Source organism: Ammodytes marinus, assembly GCF_949987685.1.
Source record: "Ammodytes marinus genome assembly, chromosome: 3".
NCBI lineage: Eukaryota > Metazoa > Chordata > Actinopteri > Uranoscopiformes > Ammodytidae > Ammodytes > Ammodytes marinus.
Window position 1 is genome coordinate 4,028,761 of NC_137232.1, and position 10,440 is coordinate 4,039,200.

At 40.9% G+C, this 10,440-nt stretch overlaps 1 protein-coding gene across 2 annotated transcripts in view; it reads right to left on the reverse strand.

Moving 5' to 3' along the window:
• bcas3 (BCAS3 microtubule associated cell migration factor) overlaps window positions 1–10,440 on the reverse strand; it is a 382,954-nt gene that overhangs the window by 313,196 nt on the left and 59,318 nt on the right. The window lies entirely within an intron of this gene.

Here is a 10,440-nt window from a genome sequence, read left to right on the forward strand (position 1 = left end):
ACTGACATATATATATATGCATACCAATGTGTTTGTAAAAAAGCTAGGATTGTTTGGGTATGAAAATAGTCAAAAGGTAACATTATTGAATATTGGCAAAAAACGCCCCAAATAAGGCATATGGTCGTCTTTTGGGGTTTGTTGTAGATGTATCTAACATTTTCTAAAATCTCTAAACCTCATCCACAGGAAGGGAAAGGGGACAGCAAGGAATGGGGGGGGGGGGGGTGGAGGAAGGGTGAAGGTTGCAAAGAAACACAGAGAAAACAACAGGAACAAAGGGGGAAAGGTGCTTACGGTTCATTTGACGTACAGTCGGGTGAAACCAAGGGTTGTGTTATTCTACGCGCTTCACATACAAGACCACCTGTGAGCACTTAAGATATTAATAGATATGAAAAAAGGTGTGTTTGTGTGGGCTAACCTAGCTGGGGGAAGCTGCCATTAGTTTGATATTACTGTGCTGGAACGAGCCGGCCCTTTTAACAGGGCCAATACTCGGCCCCGGCTTTAAAGTGGTGCCGACACACAGGGGGCAGGCACCGTAGCGGTCAAGTTCACAAAGCGTGACTGTTCTCCAAAGCAAGAGCTCCAGGCTTGTTCTTTCATCACCTTAAGTGGAAAACACACTACTTAAAGTCTGTTTTTAATGGAGCATTTCCATATTTGCACACTTCCTGCTGGAATTGTTTCAAAGAGGACAGGGAAGTTTTTTTATTCCGTCATATGCCAGAAGTCCGGCGTCCAATGGGGTCCAACACAGGATAAACAAGGCTCCATGCTCGAGGTGAACACTTTAAGGAAGCCCCCCATTCTTTCCTAACCTACAAGAGTTCCTCTGCCAAAGCCCACGGTTCCCAATCTACTACCACAAATCCAAATTCCCTAATACGTTTTCCTTTGTTTTCATTTTGTGGTTTTCCAACCATGGGACAAAGCGTTTCTCACAGGAGCTTAGAGAGAACTTTAACACCAGGCATCTTCTTGATGTCGTGTTTTAAAAGCCCCAGGACAAATTGCTCCCGTCCACAATCTCTTCATAAAGAATGTGGGACTGTGATCAGCAACCTAATCCCCTTTTCTGAGCTAACAGGCAGACACTGAGGCTGGAGAAGGTAAGCTCCTTGCATTTACACGGTCTCTTTTAAAACTTCTCAAGAGTTCTGTTCACTTCTGTTAACGAATGAAAACCCTTTAAAAGATTCACAGCCGCTGACAAAAGGGGAAGATTTTGCAGTGCACCGATTGTTCATTGACTTAAAAGAAGAAGAAAAACAGAATGGAGCTGATTGTGTGAAAACATATGAAATATAAGGGTGGCCATCTATTCCTTTCAAGGCTGCATGAGTGGGTTCATTTGATTATAAAAGTTTTTTGCACACTGTCTTACATTTCTGGCATCTATAATCAAGATCTCTCGATTACAACATAGGCAGACAATATAGTTTTGCTATTTGTCAAAGCAGTAAAGCAGCTACATTGAGTAGCTTTAGGATCTACCCATCATGCCAGCCATGAATGTGCATAGAAATGAAACATGCCGATTTTTATACATTTGTATTTATAGCTGTGGGAGCTTAGGGTTTTAGCACATCCATAACAACATATCTCAACAAGAAATTGCAGATTGCCATTACATATTTTGTGCGTAGGCTGATAATTGTCTCAAATCCCAATGTCTTTGTTCTAATTCATAAGGCCATGCATTCCACTGTTACATAGACAATGTCTAAATCAAATGGGGGGAGTGTCATGAAATATATATACTGTATGTTCCCTAGATGATGAACCCATTTCATTGAGAACATTTCAAGATTTACTCCAACACCGTCCTCAGACCAAAAAGTTGACTTTGCACACAAGATATTGGGCTGTTTGAAAAATTAAATATATTGTGCAACTTCATGATACCAATACCAAGGGGATAATTGGATTTATGAAAAACTGTATTCCATGTTCCATGATGGCATCCCATGTATTTATATCAGAAGGTCCTCGATGCCAATTACGTATGTCAGGCATTCTGCATTGTTGTCCGTTAAAGTGTGAGCACTAGAGTTCTTGTCTGGCCGAGATGACTGAACACATGGATGGCGTGAAATTATTTCTAGTTGGGGATCTTCTTGACCTTCAAATGTTATTTTCCTGTAAAGAGTACTTTCAAGGTGTGACATCAACTGATTTGTGGGACAGTGTGCATCATCTGATGTTGCTAAACCAATTGTGGTTAAAAGAAGAAGAAGAAGCTAAAATGGCCTTGAAAATTTGATGAAAATATTATTCAAGATGTTTAGACTGGGTTTGCACATCTCTCTATTCCCTTTCCATGGCTGCCAGTATGAACAAACAGTGCTCAATTCATGGGAAAAACAAGAAACTAAGCAACTTAACTCTTCCCCTCCAAAAGCCACCCACCTACACACATACCGTAAAGAAGCTACAAATGACCTGTGTGTTACCGCACTGTGTGGGTTGTGAATGACTCCACACTGCTGAGGTGTCTGGGTAGTTGGGAAGTGTCGGGAATGGGGTGGGGGGGCTGCATTTCTCATCCAAGCTTTCCAAAGAGCCTGAGTCATGGTCATTGGCCAACCCTTTTACTTTCCTCAGCTCTGACCACTTTCAAATGAAATATATTATTATTATTGTTATTTTAATGTTGTACTTGTTTCCCCTGAAGCCTTGTCTTAACAGTGTGAGGTCATATGCTTTCAATAGCCAGTATGTATGTATGTCTCTTTAAAATGTGTCTGTTTCATGGGAATGTGTGTGTTTTCTGTCTGATTGAATGGATGTCCACACCTACGGACAAGGAGGCATGTGCATCCTGCGCATTTTTTTTGGAGAGTGCTGAATACTGACAACTTCTACATTGACATTGCAAACATAGCTGAAGTACATTTCCTAGCTTGGAAAAAAATATTTCAAAAGACTGCCACACACAAAAAAAGATAAAATAATCACTGTTACAAAAACATTCTGCAACATTATAATAATGAAATAAAAGTAGAGTAGTCCTTACCCTAAACCATCTGATCCCCAGGCATACTACTGAGCACTGCGGTGTAAGCTGTTGTAAATTAGGGAGCTGGCAGTGAGTGCTAATTACTATCTAAGTGTGAAGACACAACTCAATCCATGCTAAATGTGTAGCTATAAAACGTGTGGGCAAGTCAAGCTGCTTGCGTGTGGGAATTCCCCCTCGTGTTCAACATGTGCGTGTGGGTCCAGGGTTTTTTTTTTCGGTGACGGCCTGGTTTCTTTCACACATCAGTAAGATGGAGAGACAGAGTTATTACACCATGGAGGGCTGCCTTCACGGGACACAGCTGCCTCAATGGTCAGGCTTCCACGGACCAGGCTATTCATTACGACGGGCCTGGTACTAAAGCAAGGGATATGCTTTATGGGACAGTTCCGTGTGGAAGGGAAATTCAGTTCTTGATTCATCTGCCAATTTTACTCCTGGCTTTGATATCCAAAACTTCCAAATTCAGAACATTGTAGATGGCTTCTTCTTGAAAAATGAAGTCCCCAATTTTTGGGTGGCCTGCTGTGTTTTATGAGACTGAAAAACATATAGTGTAGAAACATCCACGCAAAATGTTTAAGAGAAGCTGTAAGGAACCGTCAATGTACACACCTGTCCATAATTGAATAAACACCTCATTCACCTGAAAAAGTCACAGAAGCAATATTAAGAGGTTGGACCTCAAAATACTTTCAACACGTCACAACAATCTATTGAAGGCCACCAGACCCAATGTATATGACGGATAATATGACAATTTAGTAGTAGTTTAGTAAAGTTATAATCACACTTTGTCCACTTTAACATTTAAAACATTAAGAAATGAAACGTAATACATGCAAAAGAGGCAGCATGATTTTTTTGCCTCGATTAATGTCTCAGAAACACCCCCGGCTGCATTTTTCTCTGCACCTATCACTCTGGAACAGGGTCAATCTGGTCTCATCAGACCACACAACCTTTTTCCATTGTTCCACAGTCCAATCTATATATATATTCCCTACCAAATTAAAGCATTTATTGATAAGCCCCACTGATAAGTGGTTTTCTTAAGGCAACACATCTGCATAGTCCATATCCCTTATGTTCTCTTCGCATTGTGCATGTGGAAAAGCTCTTACTTTCACTATTAAACATAGCCGGGAGTTTTACTGTCGATATTTTAATTTTTTATTATTTTTTTTAAGATATTTTTTCGGCATTTTTTTATGCTTTATTGATAGTGTAGAGACAGAGTTGAAATGGGGCAGAGAGGGGAGTGACATGCAGAGAACGACCGCGGGCTGGAATCGAACCCGGGTCCGCTGCTGGCCAAGGCCCATGGGGGGGACGCCCTACCCACTGAGCTAAGGGTGCCCCCTCGATATTTCACATTTTGATTTCACAAAATGTTTTAGGTGATCGTCCATCATGATCATTAAAGATTTTTTTCCGACCACATTTCTTCCTCAAAGATGACGGTTCACTACTATATCCAGGTTTTAATAATGCTTTGGACAGTTCTTAACATGATTTTAGTAGTTTCATCTTCTCCTGAGTAGTTTTCTTTGTTTTATGCAGGTCAATAATGTCAACCCTCTGATATGTCTTATATAGGGGAGAACGGGGGAATCTGAGGCATCGGGTAATGTGAGCAACCCCTGTATCTAGGCAACGGAAAACATTTTTGGTCATGTGAGATATATGTTTTCAAGCCCCTCTCATTTCCCCATGGCCCTGAAAGAGAGGACCTCATGGTGCTGTGGTAAGCATGTTTTTTCACCAAAATAGGTATTTTGCATGTGAAAGTAAATTTTCTTGCTGTCAACTTAATCAACTGTTGTGCCAAAGCAAATGTATAAATGTAGAAAAACTTATATCATATGTGTTGATGAACTACCAACATATGAAACCATGTGATGCTGAAAACTGAAGATTAGCCTGAAAAGAGAGGTAGTTTTTTCTCAAATTGTGGTGGTGGGGGAAAGTGAGCCAAATGCTGCTTTCCCCCACCATGAGGCACAAGTTAAGTTTAGTCTTTAACATATTTTAATGTAATATTACATAACATATGTTTTATTTTAATGGCATACACATTGTAGAAAAGCCATCATGCCAAGGAAATACACCAGGAAGACGACCTGGGGCAACCACACGGAAAGAGCACCTTCTCATCTTTCCCTGTAACCTTCAGGGCTGGAATGTAGAGTATGCCTAGTTGTAGAGTATGACAGGCTGATGTTATAATCCAGTTGGGTCTTCTCCTGTGTTCTGAGTCCCAGGCTGTTCTCGCTGGTTCTGATTTTCCTATGCGTTGACCCCCAGACAAAAGCTGGCTCTAAGGGTCCTGTGTTCTGACCACCAGACTGTGTTCTAATCTAACTGGTTCTATCTTTCATTTGAATCTTATTAAAACCTTTTGAATTATAATATGTTGTATTTGATTTTGTTCAGAGTTACTTTCAAGTGTTTAGAAAATTTGCTTTGCTTAATTGACCAAACCCCATCATTATTTTACTAGTCCGACATTAGTTCTGGAATGTGTGGCTAGCTTTCAGGATTCTAACTGTTACAATATGTGTTGTTATGGTAGTTTCAGAGTGGAAAAAGTAAGTGGATAAGTTTACCCCCAGCTGGTTCACTTTACCCCTTGATTTTTTCTGGTCTGTCTCAGTTTACCCCACAGCTGGGGTAAAGTGAGCCACATGACAACTTTTTTTTAAAACAATCATATTTTCACTGCCCTTTGTCTGAAAAAATTCTGCTAATGCCAATTTCTAGGAAACATCCTGAATTAATGGGAAATGTGTAACTTTGAGTGATAAATCATTTTAGCTCGCTTGGAGGGGAGCAAATGTAAAAAGTGGCTCAGATTACCCTGTTCTCCCCTATGTCTTCTGACATGGTTGTTTAAGAAAATAAGAAGCGATTCATTGCATCAGTTAGGGTTAAAAAACTTAATCACTGCAGTTTTTGACCGATGGAGGGCTCTCAACTCATTGCTTAGTAAAATCCAGGTGACGCCTTTCATTGGCCGGGCATATATATATATATATATATATATATATATATATATATGTAATATGAATAATTGACTGTACTGTGTGTGTATATATATATATATATATATATATATGGTTACATGCTGGTGATAATACTGGTGAACAGTTCTTCCGCCACTGCCATAAAGCATTTGACCCTTATCAAACTGAGTAGGACTGGAGAAAAGAGGTTTCAGAGAATAAAAGAGCAGAGGGGTGGTGGTGACATGCACAGTCGCTGGATCAATCACTCCATCTAGTGCCAGACAACGTCAAAAAAAGTAACGCACGAGCCATTGGGCATTATCTCTGCCATCAAAACATGTGTATTTTGACCTTGGCAATCGTAGCTAACAATCAAGTCAAGGATCGTTAAGGACAAGTGAAGAGGACGAGACGTGAAAGAAAACAAGCACACACACATCGCAGCTGTTAAAGAGAGCGCCTTAGCCACTGCACTTCATCTGAGTCCCTCTAATTACACCACTAGGAATAGATCCACAGATCCACCGAAAAGGCACCACAGAGCGCCAGCCCGCCACACCGAGGCACTGGCCTGCCACCGAGTCCGCCCTCTGTAGAGCGTCCAACACACACAAGCCACTGGGGTTTTCTTACATAACTCTTCCCAGCCAAACACATATGGGCTTTTCCAGACCTTTCCTTTTGAGTCATATCATTGTTTCCTGCTAAGTCTATCTTTCTTCTCTTCTGCCATGTTGGGGCTTGACCACTGTGAAAAAGGGAGCGTCAGTAAATGGCCAGAACGGTAGTTGAGTAAAAAGCCACTTCCACCCCATAGCTCCCTGGAAAAAAGAGTTCATTTAGAGCCAGACCAATGAACCCGTCACTCAGGATTTGGGGCTCTTATCAAATCAAGTGGGCCTCTAATTATGGGACGGTCTACAGCAGGCCACTCAGCAAGGAAAATGAATACAATAAACAATGATGAAAGGATGAAAAGAGACCTTGCAATGCGTGTATCTTGTCACGCGTCTCTATTTTGCATACTTTTTTTTTATGTATGTACTAGTTTCATTTGTTATTTACTGTTGTCGTATTGCTATCATTTTCTTACTTCCATTAAGTGTGGTTTTGTAAGCTATGTGTGTTTTTTTTTTTCAAGGATGTGAATTATTATTACTGCAAAACTGCAATGTCCCTTTGGGGGGAAAATGAAATAATAATGCTATTTATTAATTAATCACAACAGTGATAGAGAGGAGTTTCTCTGCTTGGGGGAAGAATCATGCTAATCTCATTGAATGCCCTAACTGCAATGAGAAAGGGGGGAAAACTGTTGTTTTTTTGGGCTTCGCTTCTGGTGCTGTTTTCAGTGGTTATTTAAACATGTATTAGACCCCTTAGATTTGGCTTGCAGTAAATGAGTCAGAAAGATTAAAAGTGTGTTTGTAGTTTTTGAAGTGGACATGGTCACTAGGGATTCTGACGGACTGCAGACTCAGCGTTTAGGAGTAGTATACACTTTGGGGCGACTGTGGCTCAGGTGGTTAATCGGGTTGGCCAACGATTCAAGGGTTGGCGGTTCGATCCCCGCCCGGCCACCTGTGTCATGGTTGTTGTGTCCCTGGGCAAGACACTCCACCCACCTTATCTTGTGTGAATGTGTATGATTGCTGTATGTTTGAGGTGGTGGTCGGAGGGGCCGTAGGCGCTGAATGGCAGCCACGCTTCCGTCAGTCTGCCCCAGGGCAACTGTGGCTACTATTGTAGTTTACTACCATAGGTATGACTGTGTGTGAATGAATGGAACCTTGAATCCTGTAAAGCGCTTTGAGTCACAGAGATATAAAGCGCTATATAAATCCAATCCATTATTATTATTACACTGAAACTGTCTTGCCACGTGTACTGCATTGTCCTATGTTGAGGGTGCATGTCGGTAGAAACTATAGCTTGGCTGTTAAAGACTAGGTTGAAACCTAGTATATGCCTGGACCTTGTGTGGTGAATGTGCTATATGTTGGCCCAAACTGTTGTGCAGAAAGGCAGTGGCTAGTGTCTAAAAATGTGAACTTCAGGATATTAAATGTTCATCTTCAATTTTCTGTAGTGGTAATAGTTATTACTGTTTTCTTAAAGTGTACTAAAGCAGTATTCAATTACATAATTTGGTTGTAAACACATATGTTCCCTTACTGATTATTACAAAGATTGGTATCATGAAGATTTCACCAATCAGAGTGGGTTTGAAATGTATGTTGGTTTGAGTCAACAGTAAAGCTGTGCCTCCAATGTTTCGCTCTACTTTACTAATTTCTCCTGTGTTGTAGTGTGTGCACAAACAATATTTTCGTTGATATGATCTAATTTACGAATGATGTCTTTCTCAAGATCCAAATGGGGGTGTATTGATTGTTGTTTTTAGTTGACCCTGCATAAATTAAGCAGTTCTCGACTATCTGACTCACTGACCGGAACTGCATTACGTCATAGTATAATTGACAGGTATGCTGTGTTGTTTGTCCCCGAACTTTCCTTTTGAGCACACACTCTCTATCAATGAATTTCTAAGGAAGAAAAGCTGACCAGGTTGAGTGAACTGTAGAATAACATCACCATGAATAGTTTGTTCACATTATATTAAGCTCTTTATATATAGCTGAACACAGATGTTTAGTTTGTCTAGATACTTTTAAGCTAAGTTTGTTGTGCCCTTAGCTGTACTGGAGTGGGTTATGTTTTGCTGAGGTGAGAGGTGGGAGTAGTTATAGAGGGTCTAGAGACAATTGTTTCTTGTCTGTCTTTGTCAGCGAGACATCATTCCGTTCCCTCCAAGATGGAGCTGCTCGAGTTTAGTCATAAGTCTAGGTAAGTAAAGGATTCTTGAGGGCTTGGAGGTCATTGGGTGAGAGCCATCTCTCAGCAGCTCCTTTATTAACTGCACACACACACACACACACACACACACACACACACACACACACACACACACACACACACACACACACACACACACACACACACACACACACACACACACACACACACACACACACACACACACACACACACACACACACACACACACACACACACACACCACTGCAGGAGTAACTGTAGTGTAGAGACACATGCACACACACATGCGCACACACATGCGCGCACGCGCACACACACACACACACACACACACAAGGTAGCCCGTTCACACTCACAAAGCATCTACTGTTCTTTTCTTTCTGAGGGTGGAGGTAATAACAAGCTAAGTTGGGAAAAGGAGATGCCACAGTAAATGAATGTGGTGCGCAAGGGTGCAAGATGTGTACACAGAAGTTGGTTTGATCACAGACGATGAAAATACTGAATATTATTGGATAATTGTTGAGCTGTGTAAAAAGAGACAGCTGTGACATGAGTGGCAGCATGTCCATTGAATGACAAGAAGACCATGGTTAGATGACAAGGGATGTTAGGGCCAACCCTTTGTTTCAGAAAGAAAGATACAAGTGACTCAGTGGGCTCCACGTGGTAGAAACACTGTTACAAGACATTTGGCTGATGCTCTACTCCTACTGCATTTTAAATCAAACTATTCCAGGGTGTTTGTCTTATTTCTTTAAATGCATTGACATGACTTTGATTCTTAAATCGTTATCTCTACATTACTTATTGAAAATGCTCTAAATAACAATAGGTTTATTGTGAATTTGGTAGAAATGTTGTCAGTAGTTTATATTATAAAATCAAAATGTTCATTTTAATCAAACAAATGCCTCTAAAGAGTAAAACAAGAGACACTGAACATTTAAAGTGGTCTCTCAATTTTTTTTCCAGAGCTTTATATTACCATTGGGAGTGGAATACAAGATACTGGAGATAGTCAAAGGTCCCAGTTCCACCTTTACATGAATTAGCACATGAATAAGTCACTGTAAAATTGATGGATGTGAAGCAATTTGATTGGGACTTGTAATGTCAGTATATCAGTATTGGGGGACTATGGGGAGGTGTTCTGTAGAGCAGAGCACAGTTTAATGCTGGCCCAATGAACTACCTTTACTGAGACCTAACTGCTGTTCTGAAAAATAAACGCTTACACTCAAGTATGTTTAGCTGGGTGGTAGGATGGGTTAGAGGAAAGGTGGCTGACCACTAACCATGATGTCACTGGTTCAATCCCCGGCACCGGACAGGAGGGTGTTAGTTGTAAAACTAGTAGTGGCTGGTATTACGTCTACGGTGCCCCACCATCTCTACCATTGTGTCCTTGAGCAAGGCACTTAACCCCAAAACTGCTGTAGCGGCACTGTACTACAGCTGACCCTACGCTATGACTCCCTCCGAAGTGTGGTAAGTTGAGAGGGGATATGCGGAAAGACATTTCAATGTAACCATTGACTAAAAAAGTAACTTAACTTAAGAACC